The sequence below is a fragment of the Micrasema longulum genome, unplaced genomic scaffold, assembly GCF_059751315.1.
Source record: "Micrasema longulum isolate JH-2025_06_02 unplaced genomic scaffold, ASM5975131v1 h1tg000046l, whole genome shotgun sequence".
NCBI lineage: Eukaryota > Metazoa > Arthropoda > Insecta > Trichoptera > Brachycentridae > Micrasema > Micrasema longulum.
Window position 1 is genome coordinate 48,572 of NW_028277253.1, and position 19,457 is coordinate 68,028.

At 33.0% G+C, this 19,457-nt stretch overlaps 1 protein-coding gene across 2 annotated transcripts in view; it reads left to right on the plus strand.

Moving 5' to 3' along the window:
• Positions 1-1,475: 1,475 nt before the first annotated feature.
• Positions 1,476-19,457, plus strand: part of LOC148285218 (uncharacterized) — a 242,967-nt gene continuing 224,985 nt past the window's right edge. For both annotated transcript variants that reach the window (XM_088228447.1, XM_088228455.1), the window contains exon 1: positions 1,476-1,640. The gene's annotated coding sequence lies outside the window, so the exon portion shown is untranslated. The remainder of the gene's footprint in view (positions 1,641-19,457) is intronic.

Genomic DNA, 19,457 nt, shown 5'->3' on the forward strand with positions numbered 1-19,457 from the left:
AAGAGACGGGTGTGTCTCGAAACCGGTAGATATAGAAAAGTCGGTTAGTGGTTATATACAAATATTTAATAACATTTAGTAAAACAAATAATAATTTATTTTGTTACAATGCATTCAATGTAGTATTAAAAATTCTAGGGCAACAGAGGGAAAATAGTTTTAAGAAAGAAATATGGAACCTAGGCATTTACAAGGCTTAGGACCTGTCGTTGTCTGGTTAAGTGGTCAAATCATTCATTGAATAACATTTACCATTCTGATTATGTTTAAACTTTTACATTTGCTCAACTCTTCTATCTGTTGACTTTTGTGAGGTAAAAGAGGCAAAATCTTTTATTGACGAGGGTGAGATTCATCTCGCGGGAATAATTTTACCTACTAGGCATCGTCTGAAAATACTTCCGTTTTTTACTTATTTTTATACCAGCTAGTTTGAGTATGTTCAAATGTTTGTAGACAACGCTGGAATTCACTCCCTAGGGAATATGAAGGTCTAAAGATTTACAGGGCTTATGACGTGTCATTGACTGGTTTATTTGGCCACTTTACTAGGCATACTCCAGGCTAGTAGAGACGTAAGTGATAGGAATAAGAATCATGTAACAGATGATCGAAATACGCTGCATTTGTTTTAGCAATGCAGTGCTCTATGCACCACCGGGCGCGGGGAGAGGAGTGATGATGATGATGATAACGAAAGTATGAATAAATAATAATGTATTATGCACATACAAAGTTATAATACTTAAGTATGTGATTTACGGCAATAATAACCGCAGAGACTCGTATCACACCTAGTACCTAGTACCTATCGGAAGGCACAATAATAGTAAAGCGCTTCTCACGTTCCTGCGGTTAGAATGCATCTGTTGTGTTGTCTTCTCAACTTATCAAAATTCCTTATCGTCTGTTGATACAGCACCATTGGGAACTGCGCGCGTGTGCGTGAAATGTGTTCGGTGTCGAAAGAATCCTATCACAGCGCGACGGTCGCCAGGGAAGGGTGCTCTATCTCATCCCCATAACAACAGATTACGATGGAAACCCATTTCACAAAGAATCTGCCTCGTAATACCTACCGACCTCGGTCCGAACTCTAAACTAGACTAAACTACTCGGGAGAGAAGAAAAAAGGCGTTCCGATTGTTCGACCAAAATTTGCTAAAAATAACACGCTAGGTAGAAGGTTTATCCAGGTGAGCGAGTCGAGTGGTCGATACGCGGCCCCGAGCCGCCGGGGCCGACCGTCGACACGATGTCGCGAGGGGCTCCGCGGCGGGGCTCGGCAGGTTCGTCGCGGGCCCTCCGGCGAGATGCTGGGCCGGCAGCCGAGGACCCCGATACCCCGCGGAGGCGCGGAGTGCACGGCGCCGGGCGCGGCCGGCGAGCCGCCGCGCGCCGGGCGGCCCCTCGCGCGAGGTGCCTCCCGGCGTGCAGCCCGGCACCAGCAGGTAGGCGGTGGGAGGCGCCGCGTCACTGTAGCGCGCGCTCCCGAGCCGGACGGTTGTGTCGCGCCCGCAACGAGTACCGCGCGGACCGCGTCCCGAGTTCAGTGATAAGTGGTTCCTTTGTGCTCCGCAGGACCTGTGTGGTGTAGTGGGAGAGCGCTGACAGCGTCCCGCCGGCCGCGGCCTGCTGAGGTAGGCGCGCTGACTGACCGCGCATTCCGGTTCTCGGCCGAACGGTTCTAATAACCCGCCTCGTGCGGTAACAGAGGACTTCCGTGAAAAGAATCCAGCCGGTGTCGGCTCTGGATTTTGGCCGCCACGTCTTATTATCGTAATGCACGACGGCCGTGCGTTACTTTACTTCTGCGAGAGGCGATAAAAGTTCCCTCGATAAACAATAGCGTTGCAGATCTCATTACGGTTGCGAAATCGCTCCGCATCCGACGACGGTCCCGGTGCTGGGAAAGTTAAGCTCGGTCATTGTTTTCCTCATAATCGTTTATCGTTACGAATTACCGAAACGACGATAAGCCGTCGTCCGCCGGGCCTCTGAAGCGCCAGCTCGCGCAGCCCGAACTGAGGGACCGAGAGAGGGCTGCGGTTACCTTTTCCTATTGTCCGATTTGCAGAAAGGGTTCGGAAGTGGCAAATATTCCAGATACCTACTGTCGACAGTATTAACACCTTTCGCAGTTAGCATTTTGAAGATAGCGGAGCGGATCAACGTGAACCGAATAAATTGTAAGTTTTCCGGGAAACACGGTCGAAGAAAACAATAAAAACAAATAGATTCTCCGGATTATTCGAAGCCTATTGTTTAGATTTTTCGTGAGACTTCTTTGTGAACCTTCCCGTTACATTTACCTGCTCACTCTGCGTCGGCAGAGTGCACGGATTTTCATATCTGAGCAACTAGTGATTCGTTCGATAGTCGAGCGCCGTAGGAATAACGCAACATGTGTTCGTACATTCGGAATAATGTAGATGGCCGATGCCAGAAGAGGGGAGTGTGAGGTACTAACGACTGTTGTAGTGGATCGGATACGACAGTGGCTGGTGGCTAGTTGGCTCTCGTCTTTGTATGTATCGAGCGAGCTGTACGATTCACCGTTAGCGAGTCGGTATCAGCACTTGTGAAACGCGGCTCGTTTCGGCGATAGGCTCTGGGAAAGAAGCGCCTGGACCGTAGGATGGGTGACGTGATCTCTGAGCTGAGGCGAATCCACACCGCGGATCGTCCTCGCCCTGAGTCACACGCGGCTCACGATAATCTCACATTCTCTAGCCGGAGCTAACCGATTACCGAAACGAAGTCAAGTACGTAGTCGATCCTGCGAACTCAACCTGACAATATTTCAATGCACGATCCGTGAACGCAAAATGAATGCAAATTTGTGCATTCTCATTCAGCCGGGTACAGCGAGTCAACATTGCCTAATGTAGTAAAAACCGATTCTCATCTCTGTTTGCTTCCAACGAAAATTGCGGTGAAGTATATTTATATTTCATAAGCACGCTTTATTAAGTTTTATGACCGAAAAAATCTGAAAATAACATTATTTTATTCAAAGACTTCTCTATTAAACTGAGATATCCAGTAAATAAATGTTTGCATAATATTATAATTCAAATGAATAATATATGTACGATGGAGTAAAAACAACCTATGAAAAAATTTCAATGTGTTTTTCCTTAAAATTTTCGTATTTTTTACTTACTAAATAGTTATCAATTTTAGTAACTAAGGTATCACAATGCTAAGCCTTACATTGTTATACTTATAGTAAATAATCGTTGGATTAATCTAAACCTTAAATGAATAATATTCTCTATTTCTTAACATGAGCGATTTGTAACCCGCCAGCATACCTGGCCTAGGTTTCGCCAACAGTTTATTCCATCTGATGAGAGTGCAAACACTCCATGCCCAAAATTATAAATGAAGTGAATATATTATAAAATAAACACGGATGAACTTTTAATGTTTTGAGATTTAAAAATTAATGTGCTGACATTTACAGGTCTTGTGATCTCTCACTGCTTACACTACAAACTGTAAAACTCATCCCTAAACAACCATTGGGATAATTACGATCGGAAGTAAAGAGAGTTACTTATCTTCGACTGTATTATGTAAAACCAATATTTTTGCTCGAAATTGTGTATCTTCAAAGTATCTTCGTCAGTAATGTGTAATTGAACTGTAAATATATTATATTTTTAGATAAAATTGAAGATACATTTTAACTTATTATTAGAATACGGACAGCGGGCCCCGATTACAATGGGAAGTTAACATTTATTTTCAATTTTATCTACAAAGTAAAATTAAGTTTTCTGTATGAAAAGCTGAATGTGCATACATTTTTTTCTTCCAAACATGTTCAATTATAGGTTACCGACGAAGATACTTTAAATGTTCATGCAAATGTACTCATTTTCGTACACAAATATCGGTTTTTCTTTATAGACAGTCGAAGATAACTCTGTTAACTTCTCATTGTAATCAGGGCCCTGGGCCGCGATTATAAAAGCTATCTTCATCGGTACATAACGAGACGGTAATTATTTATTTATTTATATATACGACCAATGGGCATTTCTAAGTAAAATCGACATTTATGTACGAAAATGTGTATATCTATTCGTAAATTTAAAGTATCTTCGTCAGTGACTTATGATTAAACATGTTGAAAAAAAAATGTAAACATATTATATTTTTTTATACGGAAAATTTTACTTTATAGATAAAATGTAAAATAAATGTTTACTTCTCATCGTAATTCGGGCCCAGAGGTACCTACAAAATGCTGCGTTTATTTTAAGTTTTACGTAGTGATTCTATCCTCTCTCTATACACAATATAAACAGAATACTGACGTGATAGGGGATACGGCCTTACATCTTGCCAAACCAAACAATATCCTGTTTTTAGTATTAAATAAACTCGTTTTTTCTCACGTTGTTCGGGCCTCACAGTTTACAATCAGACATTTCCATTAATAAACTTTCTGGGTCATTAAACGTTTAAGTTTTTTTATTAACTTGCTTTCGGAACACGTGTCAATCAATGATCACTAATCATGATCACTTAACGATCATGATATCACAATGCTATAGTTCCCACGATAGTTTCTCAATTATCAAAATGAAAAGTAAATTCCTTAAGTACACGTAATATAAGCTCACTCGCTTCAGCAATTTAAACTTACCTCGCCTTCACAAACGGCACATGATTGCGGATCGATTATTTCTTTATAATTTGCATAGTAATCGGATGGATTGTGCAGATTTTCTGTCTGAAATAAATTTCAATACTTCCCTTGGCCGTACTCGACACACTACACGATTAAACTCCACCAAACGCAACATTAGAGCGGGTCAAAATTGTCTATAAGGAAGATAAGTACTTTTCAAAATACGAAATGTACGATTTAGACTTGTTCAATGACTCAGCTCTCCGCTATAAACGGAAGCCGAGTCTCACTTTTTTACAGATAAATAAATTATTTTTAGATTTGACAATAGGAAAATACAACAATAAACATACTTTTGAAATATTTAGAAAACCAACTTTTACAGACACTACAATACACGCCGCATCTATGCACCCATGGTCTCATAAACTCTCAGCATATCATTCTGTGATACACAGACTAATAAACATACCTCTAGATAAAATTGCATACGAAAAAGAATTAAATACAATTAAAATCATAGCCAAAAATAATGGATTAAGTGAAAAGACCATTGATAAAATAATAAACGGAAAAAAATATGAAAATAGTATTAACTTAATATATCCTTATATCAAAAATCAATTAATGAACAAGTTCGCTTGCATAGAATATTCAGGTCCAATTTCAATAAAGATTTCCAATATTTTAAAACAATATGGAATAAACGTAGCTTTCAAAACAAATAATAATAATGGAGCTATTTTAAAAAACTCAAAAGATAAGCTGAATATTTGAAAAAACAACGGAATTTACAAACTGGAATGTAACGACTGAAATGCAGTTTACGTGGGGCAAACTGGGCGCTCTTTCTTAACTAGATATTCAGAACACACAAGATCTTTAAAAAAAAAAAAACAAGATTCTCAATTTGCATAATTGAAAATAATCATAAAATTCATATCGCAAATAAACCAATTCCATTCCATGTTGAAAGCAAAGGGCGTAAACTTAATATACTCGAACAATTGGAAATTATAAAATATATAAATAATCCAAATTATACACTTCTTCTTGGACCAGGTGGATTTATCAGCAATGTTTTGAGTTTGTCATTTTTTTATAGACAAGGACTGGATTTAACCCCCTAGGGAGCTGTTAATATTAACATAATACAACAGAGATGAAGAAATTTTTATAGAAGGGAATATAGAAGTCTAGGTATCCATAAAAAGTTCTTCATCTCTGTTGTATAATTTTAATATTAACAGCTCCCTAGCGGGTTTAATCCAGTCTTTGTTAATAAAAATTTGGACAAACTCAAAACATTGTTGATATTCTACATACCACTGCGCGCACAGCACTGTATAATATAAATCAAAGAAAGATTTGAACAAATTTAATTGAACATACTTTAACATTTAAAGAAAATTTGAATATTTCCTATGTTTAAAACAATTTACTGCATTTTTATTACTTTTCCAAATAAACAAATAATAATTTGCGGCCACTTTCATCAACTTAATAACTCAAAGCTAGAAAATAAGAATCATATAGCAATAGAACAGGATTCAGACCTCTGACCACAATTACGTTAAATATATTCAAATATTCAAAAAATGTAATGTAACCCGAAGACAAGCTTCGGCTTTGCGGAAACAAACATACAATTATGTATGTTACTTGTTGGTTAAAATAAATAAAACTTTAAAAAAATAAAATACTCTTGTAAGTCTTGAACTAAAGCCATACAACTGTATAACGTGTATTTTATTTTTAGAAAGACTGTATTTTTATTAAAACTTACTCGGAATTTCAAATATAATGAAATAATGCCTTTAAATTAAAAAAAATCAATTAACCCGAGACCAGTACTGCTGTAGTTTGTATTTCATGAATATTCAATCCACCAACAATATGTTCAGTATGGTCAAAATTTTAGACTGTACTTATTATTAAATTATTTCTGTACATACGCGACTGTCATTTCTCTTTTTTTTTAAATACATAAAAACATTACCTCAGAATTATTATTAAAGCATTTTTGGCACACACGACTTATTCGTAATTAAGTTGACCTTTATAGAATCTACAAAACGTATTTTAGATAAAACTAAAGCGTATATAAATAATAAATTATTATTAACTAAGTGTGGTTGTTTTTTGCCAATATAACGTTATCGGTTTCAGATTCATTTTAGCACTTTTGTAAGTGGAACGTAATATTTGCAGCCAATAAACGAAATAATGTATTTTCGATCAGATTCTAATTACTCGGAATATTAATAACTTATACGTATCCCTAAGTGCATTTTACGATACGAATTCCAAATGGGTTCGTATATTTCTTGCAATGTCTAATGCCTATTAGAGGTATGCTTTTTAATCTGACAACGAATGTTTATTTTCCTATTATGTAAATAAATCAATCCTATATAAATATGTTTCTAGATAGCGTAAATTAGTTTTCGTTTTGCAAGAATTTCCCACAGTCGTAAATTTAATAAGTACCTCTGCACATAATCTCGCACAGTTAGCTAAAATAAGCCATTTTGTTAGTGAGTAGAATGAAGAAAGGTTGTCGGATTTTATCTCACAATACATCAATTTTACTAGAGGTGCCAGAAAATTAAATTAAATTACGGTTAACGGTTATTCAATGATTACTTTTGAAAATTAACTTCAAACTCAAATATGAAACATTAGGATGTAATGCTTTTAACAATCGATTTTAATGAAGATGGACATCGTCATCCCTCTGCTCACGAACATGAATATATTATGACCTGTAGCTCAATCACAAATAACTATCGACGTGCTAATAAGCGAAGTGATAATAATTTCTCACCATGGTTGTTTACCGTATTCGCGATCACAATGCAACATCAGTGAACGCCTAATATTAAATGTCAAAATATTCACGTTGCGCGACGTATAATCCTGCTGCGCAATCACATATTTGAATTTCGCTGGTGTAAATATGGAAAATATTCCTAAACTGCAATTTTTGTTTTTATTATTTTTTATTTATCATGCTATTTATTGCAATTAGCCGCCATAGTAATTGTTTGTAATTTTCACTTTTTTGTAATTTTCACTTTTTTGTAATAGATACTCCGTACCATTTTGCAAATGCAATATATTGTATTGTTTTTTTATAGTAATCGACGATTTGTCGCCAGAGAACTGTATTTATTTACGAGGAAAACAAAAAACAAACCGACACGAGCGTTGACTTAGAGATTACACACTCGATGACTTATGACTGCGATAACTTAATCATGTTCATTATTGTTCATTGTGATCGCTCAAATGCTTAGCATGTTTTGAAGCACGTCGATAGTTATTTGTGATTGAACTAAAGGGCACGAAATAATACATAATACACGACATTTGGACATAATACGCGACATTTGGACTAAGGTCCTAGGATTTATTTTCTGCTAAATTGTTTAATATGCTTTCACATAAAATTAAGTTAACTGATAACAAACAATATTTGAAAAAGATAAATCATAATCTGGCTTAAGAAAATTCGGATAGAAGAAATAAAAAGAATATTTGAATGACACGTGAAATATAAATAAAAAAATATATAATATATTATACTGTACTGTCCTCCTTAGAACGGATTTCAAATTCGGGAACAAATATTGTATGTAGTATATTAATTTTAAAAAAATATTTGTAAAGAAACACAAGAATAATACGTCTGTACAATTTAATTCGTTTATAAAATACATTATAGGAATATTAATAAAACAGATTTTATAGCGCCTAGGATAAAACTATACAAGTTTATAAAAACGTTGGTTTTTTATTAAAATAAGCAAGCCGATATTAGGCTGATCTTCGCTAGAATGAAGAATACCTAACGTCCACCGCTTAGCTAATAATAATAAAATATTTTAAAAAATGTTTCCACGTTAGAAGATTTATTTCAAACGTTAAATTAACAGTTATGTTTACTCGAATTGACAAATAGATATAAAAGATTATAAAATGTAGCCGTTGTGAAATATAAAAAAATATGACAAATTGAACAAAAAAACACAAATTTATTTTCATTATTATCTCCATAAAATCTATTTATTTACGGTGCTCGAGTTTATATAAACGTAAACATATTATGCATTAGTGATATGCATATATATTTGAATGATTAGTAGTAATGTATGCTGTGCATATAACTGTACAAATTATACGATACCCGGGGCATTATAGAACTATTATCCATATTAGATATTAGCATAATTTGTTCCACTAGACTAAAGTAATATTAGATAAGCTTGTGTCTAATGTCCTGAACATCTGAACAATAATAATGCGCTAACTAATAAATATTATAGCAGCGATAAAATGATAAGAGAAATCTGAACAGAGAAACTGGGCGTAAGAAATACCGTACCAGCCGGAATATAACGCGACCTTTGTATTTGGAGCGGGAAGAAATGAAGAAATCACTATTTTCATATTATTTATTTATTTATTTGGAAGTTCAACAAGAATACATAAAATACATACATTTTTTAAGTAAGCATTACTAACGTTCTTTATATCTATCCTCAATTATAGAACTCCACCATATTTCATAAATTATATAAAATAAGTGTAAAATCAATTTAAGTAATAATAAAGATTAAGTTTAGTGAAAGATAAGAATAAAGATTGAGTTAAAGAAATAAAATTGAGTTAAACATAAGAAACTAAATTTTTTTTAAGAAAAGAAAAGAGAAAATAAAAACATATAAGATTTAATAAAAAAGACTTAAATTAATTTATATTCACAAAAATAATGATTAGGCATTTGATTTAAGACACATAGTAATATTTTTTTTATAATCATTTGCTCTATCATGATAAAAGTCAATGTTAACTTTTTTTTCTGTTTTGTTGTAGAGTCTTAACATACTTACAAGGGGGTTTAAATTTAATTTAATTTTATTTGGGAAATCAACAGTTCTACATACATATTTTTAGTAACCAAACAGATATTGTGTATAAACTCAGAACTAATAACAGATTTCCACATAGTATACAAAGTTAGTAAAGAAAATATATAACATATCAAATAAATACATACAATTTATACATATAAAAATGTTATTTTCATGTACTCAATAATCAAAGATTTTTAAAATATTTATTTAAAGAACATTAAGTTACTGTAAATTGGGCGGGATAAGGACAAAAATGCTTGAAGAGACGATAAGGAGGGGAGGGGAGATGTACATATTTATTATTATAATGTCTACTAAGTTACATAATACATTTTTAGTGTAAATTTTAAATCTGACAGAGTGATGTTTGCGTAATCTATATTTTTAAATTTTGTATTGTACATTGAAAAAGTCCTACGAAAAAAAGCATTTGCCATGTTGTTTGTAAAAATTGGAAGGTAAAATGTCTCATCACTAATCTTAAACCCAAATATAAGGAGAATGTTTTTAGTAAGAAACTGCGCGTTATATTCGGGCTCATACGGTATATTGTAAATTTAAGAAAGTGGAGTGAATGCCTAGATTAATGTAGAAAAAACAGTTTTATAAAGTAAGTTAAATTTATAATGTAATGTTTACATTTCACATAAATCTAGTATTCTTTAGAAGCTTCTTTTGCGCTCATTATCTTAAATTTTCTCTTCCGTATGACAGTGTTAGAGTACGGTCTATTAGCATATTAATTTTTACATGCCCGGCCTTTTATTCTCGTTATAATCCTTTTATTGTTAGTGTTCCTAAGACTTCGAAGTTTTCTAAGCGAAGCAATTTGTGGTTTCCCAATTCTGTTTATTCACTTAGCATGTTTTTTTAATGCCGCTTTTTTGTTTAATTGCATTATTTAAAAAGTCTGCATGTCACACGCTTGCAAGCTTGTGTTTGATTTTATGACTATATGTAATTGTAGCTATTTTCGTTTATATAGGTATGGAGTCTAGAAAAGAAACAAGTTTTACTTTACACCGATATTGGTCAGATAATTTTGTGTGGAAATTCACCCCAGTATTACAATGGGAAGTTAAAGAGTTATGTCAAAATATTTTTTATTGAGTAAAATCGTATTTTGTAAATTAAAATGTATATATTTGTGTGAAAATTTGAAGTATCATCGTCCGAAACTATTGAAAATATCTAAAAATATATTTTATGTAAATTAATATTCAATTTTTCAAAGTCAAAATTGAATTTTATTAATAGACAACATTATAGAAGATACCAGTGTTAACCTGGGTCTTAGGCCCGTATAACAATGTGAAAAATAGAATATGCCCTTAATTTTTTTTGGACATGTTCAATTGCAGATTATCGACGATGATGTTTTAAACTTTTAAACCTATTCTCGAACATAAATTTAGTTTTTAATTTATAGACCGTTGAAGATAACGCTTTTAACTTCCTATTGCAATCGGGGCCCTGGGCCTATTGGCTATTACGGTGGGTAGTTAACAGAGTTATCTTCAACAGCCCAAACGAATTTTCTGCACGAGGAACTGAAAATAATTTAAAGGATTTTAAAACATATTAAATAAAAGGTTGCCGATGAAGATACTTAAAATTTTCAAAAAATCCATTTCCGTACAGATAAATCGATTCTACTCTAAAGACAATTAAGGATAACTCTGGTACTATATTTTCATTATAATACCATTCATACCTTAAAGTAATAATCTAATGGAGTCACTCTTACGGAGAAAAACCATTCTATGATTATTGACTACGAAGTTAGCTACAGATTACAGCATTATAACGAGCTGCAGGTACTTGGGTTGAGAATTACCAAAACCGTCCATTACACGTTTGTTGTTGAACCAAACCTGGAAATTTGGAACGATTTTGTTCTATGCAATAGAGCTTAGGGGCTCGAGAATTTACACCCATTTAAATTTGTTGCAACAGAGAGGGAAAACATTTTTGAGAAGGTAATATGGAAGTCTAGGCATTCACAGGTCGTATGACCTGTCATTGGCTGGTTCGAGTGACCACTTTACACACTGTGTAACATTCACCATTCTGCCTATGATGAACATCCACATTTCCTCAACTCTTCCATCTGTTGACTTCAGTGAAGTAAAAGAGATGAAACCTTTATCATGCGGGTGAGATTCATCCGGCTGAACCTACTAGGCAACGTTTGAATTTAAAAATAAATAACTCCCTAGGGAGGAAATCCAGCCAGTCTGCAAGCATTTGAACATACTCAAAACATTGTCGAATTCAAATCCATTTCAAAATTGTTTTAAGATTAGTAGATAGCAGTGACTCGGTGCTAACATGTGACTATTTTTGTAACCAGTTTTAACTTGGGTCATTCAAAAGGTAACTTTATTTATCACACGTTAACAACTTACCATTATTGATGATTGGAGGAATGCTTTTTATGATATCATTTGAAATACGATTGGGTACATTAATTGATCGTTAGATAACATCAAATTTAAATAGTGTGTCATTGCCAATATGTCTGTTCTTAATTACTGTCTTGTATAGGCTCTAAACTGTTATGGTAACGCATTGTTAACCTTAATTTAATTACATACTATCCTGAGTTATGTCTCGTGAATCATTATTTTGAAAATATCTAGGTGCAACCTAGAACATGGCATGTCAGTGGTCAGAGGAAAAGGTAGACTGATTACGATCGGTACTTTCATTTTGCGAAATAACCATTTAATTATTTTTTATTTTATTTATTTGCATTATGTGACCACGTGTCTTAAATTCATGAGACTAAAGACCCGCATCGCGCGAATAGTATAATTATACAATATTTGAGTTTGTCCAAATGTTCGTAGACAAAAGACTGGATTTCACCCCCTCGGGAGTCAATAAGATTAACAAATTACAAAAACAGGGATGATAGGACAGTGATAGAAAATACCTTAAATAAGGGAGCATGGAAGTCTAGGCATTTACAGGGCTTATGACCTGTCATTTTTTATTTTTTTATTTTACTTTTTGTACATAATTTTATTTGTACATGGGCGGGCTTATTGCCAAATGGCAATTTCTTCCAACCAACCAATAAAATAAAAGTTTTATTTTTATAATTCAAGTTACAGAACATATTCAATAGAAAAAAAAAGATTAAAAAGCTAAAAGTATATAAAAATAGAAATAAACGTATTTGGTTATAAATTACCTTAAATCAAAACTATTACTCAATGGGAAAAGGGAAAAAAGAGGAAAAAGGAAAAAGGAAAGGAGGAGAGATTAAGGAAGAGAAAGGAGATGTTTTTTCAGACGTGATTTAAACAGAGATAATGTAGTAACATCTTTGATGGTGGGTAGGAATGATTCCACAGTCGAGCCGCATGGACACTATATGAGTTAGAGAAGAAAGAGGAATTGTGGATGGGTATTAAGAGAGTGCCTTGAGAATTATAACGAAGAGGTAAACCATGAACTGATAAGCGTTGAAATTTTTCACCCAGGAGCTCAATCACAGATGGCTATCGACATGCTAAAAAACGTGCTAAGTATTTGAGCAATCACCACGAACAATCATGAACACGCTGAAGTTATCGCGGTCGCGTTACAAAACGAAATTCAACTTCGGTCAGTTCAAGAGGATTGGTTGAATCTCGCACACGCCTTCTTTCAATTTTTCTCGATGCATTTAGCCGGCGGTCGGCAAGCCAAATGTTAAGAAAAGCAGTCGCCATAGTAATTGTTTGTAACTTGAAAACGAAATAACAAACCGGCACGAGATTACACGCGTGTTGACTTTTTTGATTTGACGTTTGACCACGGACTACGGATACGGAACTTATCTATGGCGTTTTGCAACGCGACCGCTTTAACTTCAGCGTGTTCATGATTGTTCGTGGTGATCGCTCAAATACTTAGCACGTTTTTTAGCATGTCGATAGTTATCTGTGATTGAGCTCCAGGTATATTAGGGCGTTAGGACTATGAAGTACATTGAACAGAAGTTGGCTGGTTTGAGTGGCCACTTTACACACTGTGTAACATTCACCAATTCGCCTATGTTTGAACATCCATATTTCTTCAATTCTTCCATTTGTTGATTTAAGTAAGGTTAAAGAGCTGAAACCTTTTTTGTTGTGAAGAGATTCATCTGACTGAATACTACAATAAACATAAATTTAAAAGGTATTAGGATAACAGTACCATACTAAAGAACAAACAGAAAATTACAGAACACTAATTTAAATCATTGAAAGATCGACAAAGATTTTCCAACAAATTAAAAGTCTCAATTAGAGTTTTTATTACAATACAATATTGTTTTACATTATAAAATATTGAACAATATTCCTCCTGTTCAACGAATAGTTTGTCATCAGGTACTCAGACATAAGTGTTAATTAAATTTAAATAAAAGAGCACACACATAATATTGCATACATTATAAATAATAAAAATATATTTTAAATATTTAAAGCATTAACCTTGAGGTCAAACATGTTATTAAATATTTGCATATGATCACTTACCGACTTTTCTATGTCTACCGGTTTCAAGACGTATCCGTCTCTTTGTCAGGACACCAATTAAACCAACATGCAAAACCCACTACACACCTTCACCATTGTTGTTGCACAAAAATATAAAACGAACACGACATGCATTTTTAAGAGCACATGCACTGATTAGGACAAACATGCACTGATAAGGTTATGAAAATATTTTATGTTGTGGGAGAAATAGTTATATATTAAATAAATAAAATAGTTGTTGTCCTAATCCGTGCATTTGCTTATTGAAATGCATATCGAGTTGGTTTTATACTTTTTTGCAACAACAATGATTAAGGTGTATAGCGGGTTTTGCATGTTGGTTTAATTGGTGTCCTGACGAAGATACGAGTACGTCTCGAAATCGGTAGATAAAGAAAAGTCGGTAAGTAGTTATATGCACATATTTATTAACATTTATTTAAAAAAAATAAAAATTTAATTGTTCATGCTTATATAATATTATTATATTTGTCAAAATTTAACTAATTTATTAGACAAAGCTAAAACTGAACTTGTTTACCCTTAAGTACAGGATTTAGCGGTTACTTTTTTTTTTTTTTAATTGTCAGATATTATAAATCCCGAGTTTGCTGTTTGAACTCATAGATACTGTATTAGTGTTAGATTTTTTTTTGATTTGTTAGATTTGTTAAAATGTTGTAGGTAAAATAAATTAATAAAAAAATGAAATTTAAACATTTTTACAAAATATATAAAACCGAAAAACTCTTCGACGTAAATGTTCACGTTATAATAAAATCGTTAATTTGTCGTTTTTTTTATTTAATCAGCGCTCAAAATAGTTCCCTAATTTCAAAAACGAAATGCAGTGTTAAATAATAATACGGTGACGTCACACTGCACTGTCACGCATTGCATTATCATATTAGGTATTTTTTAGAATGACAATCTCTGTAACAATGGTCAATATTTTGACCTCATTTTACTGTAAAAATGCTTGCGTTCACACAAATGTGATCAAAACATAGTTCAATGATTATGCCAAGTGGGTTATTTAAAAAAAAATGGAACATAATATCGAATACCATTTTTTCATACTGAATATGGAAGTTAATGCATTTCTTAATTATTATGAACAATATTATTTTCGGTACCTACCACATGCATAATTAATTCATAATCTAAATAAGTAAGGTGATACGTGGTGTTAATGATAAGAGATCTCTTATTTAATAAACTGAAAATTCTCTTTATATCAAACCATTTGCTATTTGTTCGCTGATTGTTGCTTCATTTATTTGCCGAAGCCGTATTTATCACATTTTTCAATTAGGTACTTTTTTCATATAGGATTCATATTTAGAATCTCTTGTCAACGTCAATTAATTATCGTGTATAAATCAAATTTACGATTTAATACCGAAAAAGAGAAATTAATTGCCAAAATTAATAACATAAAGCTGCAGATTATCGAAATCATCGGAGGCATATTTTTGAGTTTTTTATTAGACAGTTATCTCTTGTAAACTTAAATTTGCAAGTAACTTCCTATATTATTTGTTGCAAAAGTTATTTAGTACAGAAAAAAGCATTTTTACTGTAGGAAAAGAAGTAGAGATGCCACGAATATTCAGATACTCTTCGGTGTTCGGCCCATTGGGCTACTTTTGTTAATATTCGGTATTCGGCCGAATATCAAACACCAAATCACGAAAAAAGCACGTATTACTCATTAATTTATCTATTTTAATCACAAATTATAAGTGTCATACATAGAATTAAGAAAAGTCCAGAAGGAGCGTAGAATCATATTTGAATACATCGGACTGTGTCCAATAATTCCCCTACTCCGGCTTACTTTTACCGCGCGTATTCGTAAAGTCGCTGGGTAATGTTGCTTGATGGGAAAAAAAAATCATAACACAAATGTAAGGTAAAAAAAAGTAATCTGTTAATTTCTCTAAAATTTTATTGTGCACGCGGAAACATTGATTGACACAGCAGAATAGATAAGTAAAGGGTCATTTAATAAGAGTCATTGAATTAATGAACTTTGAACTTAAAATATAAAACAAATTTTATTTGACATAAAACAGATATTTTTATATCATGTCAAATAATATTTGATGTTTTAAAGATAATGTCGTTCAAATGTCCCCCACGGCGTTGTTTAATCCGAGGTCCAATTTTCATCAGTTCTCTCATTAGATGAGCAAAGTAGGGTTAAAAAAATCTACTCTGGCAACACTAACGAAATTTCCATTTTGTTTCTTCGACAATCTGACAGATGGAAAAATAATTCAATTTTTAAGTAATGCATCTGTTATATACACATTCATTTGCAAATTACAGATGAAATGTGATTGCATCCTGTTTCTTTAAGATCCTAGCAGTATTTCTAAACTTTAAAGGGACACAACACGGCATAGTTGAATTCAAATCAGGAGTTGCGTACTGAGCGACGTCTACAATAAAACTAATGGGACAAAACGTAAACCTATTCATTTATGAGTAGTTGAGTCGCACTCTGTTTGATGTGCGTATGCGGTTTCTGGACTATTCTTTATTCTATGGTTTCGTACTTTAAATTCATCAGTGGTAAGTTGTGATGATTAAAAATATTTTTTTCAGCAATTAAACCTCGCGAGGTCAAGTTTATTTTCTTCATTACGAATCCCATAATATTCAAGTGTTACGCTTTTATTGATAAATGCTATTTTAAAATCAATAATGAACACCGTCAACTGACAAAATGTGTCTGCATTTTTGTCTAGCACTGAAAAAAACTCACCTACTTGCTCTTAATGGCAAGCGGTTTAAAAAGTGAAATGTCAAATTAATACATATTATTTCTTACAGTACCACCTACTCGTTAATTTCATTCCGTAATTATGGGTAACAGTGCTATGCGGTAGACTGTGGCAAATTATTATTATTATTGTTTCTGAACACCCACTCTTCGCACTACTTTTACTTAAACTTTTGTATTTCTTAGAAAATTTCATTTTGTCACAGGCAACTATTTATTTACATTTTGAAGATGCACTGCAATGCATGTAATTTAATCATTATGTTAGAAAATAAGTGTGCGTTTACAAGATTAGTGGATTAATTAGCCAATTACAGTGATTAGCTAGCGTAGACCTCTGTTAGCTAGTTCGGGCACAGTCTAGACGAGCACTTTAAATACAATTTATATATTATAATGTGAAATGTTTGAACACAAATATAGTATACACAGCTTTTTTTAGTTTATGCAATAAGTTAACCTTATATTACTTAAAATTTATATATCGAATGTTTGATTATTTTTACACATATTTAGCTATTAAGGCGTTTTAGATTCGTTCATACTATTTTTGAGCCTAATATAATAGTATAAATAGTATTTTTTTTCGTTTCGTAAATTGAAAAAAAACAGCAAATAGTAACATTAATACGTTATTTTAAAGACAGAGATGAGAAGGAAATATGGAAGTCTAGGCATTTAAAATTGGCAGGTTTAAGTGGCCACTTTACACATTGTACATTATTTAGCATTTTGCATATGTTTGAACATCCTAATTATTTTTTATTTTTTTTTAAACATTATAAATTGTTTTGAGGCGTTGCCTAGTAGGTGAAATAATTCGTGTGAGACGTATCTCACCTATTTATTAACCTAAAACTCTTAACAACTCCCTGATAGGTAAAATCTAGTTTTTATCTACAGACATTTAGACAATATTTAGAGAAACTTAATTTTATATAAATAAATAAACATATCCTCTTATTATATTTGATAAGTCGTTAGAAAAATTATCTTTCTTAATGATTAATTAAAATTTAATTATAAAATGTAGACAAGAAGCAATGGTGATACAGTTTTAGTAGTTTATTGTATCTTTTAATTTGTATGCTTTAATATCTGTAATCACTATGAAAATAGTATTTAAAATGCTGTGTTTGAATATTGTTTTTCACTGCCAACTTCCGCGTGCATTTCGTGAAATATAAATAATCCGTAATATGCAATTTCACAAAATCAACAGGTCTACTACCTACCACGAGAACCTTGCGTTTTATGCACACGCATGAATGTATTTCCTCATACGTACAACGTACCTACACTCCATACAGCAGCATAAATAGCCGTCAAATTAGTGAAAGAATGACACCGAGTAGATATAAACACAAGCAAGTAAAAACTTACGTAAGTAGACATTGACTTTAGTCTTTATATGGCGTTAAACGCAATACTAGTTATTTCTCGAACTGTGAGAAAGTCGAAACGATTATTTTAAGTAAGAATGTATCCTGGGACTTTAGCATACACATACACTTTTATACCCATGAATTATAAATCGCAAAGCTATTGATATCACGCCATGACTCGTGTTTTTCCATCAAAGAATAAACAAAAAAATGTTTTTGATTTTTATCCTTTTTGTAAAATATCACTCTATTCAATCCTCTTATGCCTATTCTCTAGCTCAGTCTTTCTCAAAGTGGGCGTAACGCTCACTCGTGGGCGCTGAAAGCCTTCGAGGGGGCGGTAGAAGGCCCAGAAAAAATTGAAGATTAAAAAAAATGTAAAAATTATGTTTTTCTGATATTCCAAACATAAATTAATTTCGTTCTTACTCTTACCCTGTTTCCGTTTTATTTATCACGGCTTTCTGAGCCCGTCTGCCGCTTAAAAGTTTGTGTTTAACTGAATGATATCAAACTCGTTGAAGTCGATCAGATACATTCTTCACATTAGATAAGTCTTTAATTTCTATGTATTAATTATGATATAGTGTCCATGCGGCTCGACTGTGGAATCATCTCCAATCCACCATCAAAGATGTTACTACAGTATCTCTGTTTAAATCACGTCTGAAGAAACATCTCCTTTCTCTTCCTTAATCTCTCCTCCATTCCTTTTTCCTCCTTCCTTTTTCCCATTGAGTAATAGTTTAGATGTAAGGTAATTTATAAACAATTACGTTTATTTATATTTTTATATATTTTTAGCTTTTCAATACTTTTTTTTCTATTGAATATGTTCTGTAACTTGAATTATAAAAATAAAACTTTTATTTTATTGGTTGGTTGGAAGAAATTGCCATTTTGTACAAAAAGTTAATTAAAAAATAATGAAAATACTTCTAAATATGTCTAAGTATGCGTTTAAATTGCTCTTATTAAAAAGATTCATTTAAAATGTAAGTAGTTAGCACTCAGAAATAGGAAATGGCACGATAAAAATAACAGTTTTTTTGTAATAGCTGTTTTTAAGATGCATAATTTAAAAATGTCGGCAGGCTCTAGAAATTGTTTCGTTCTCAAAGTCGCCAATGGGCAACATAAGTTACTCATGCTTTAGCAGGTAGGTTGGATGTCCAAAAAGAAAAGCTTCGGAGTCCT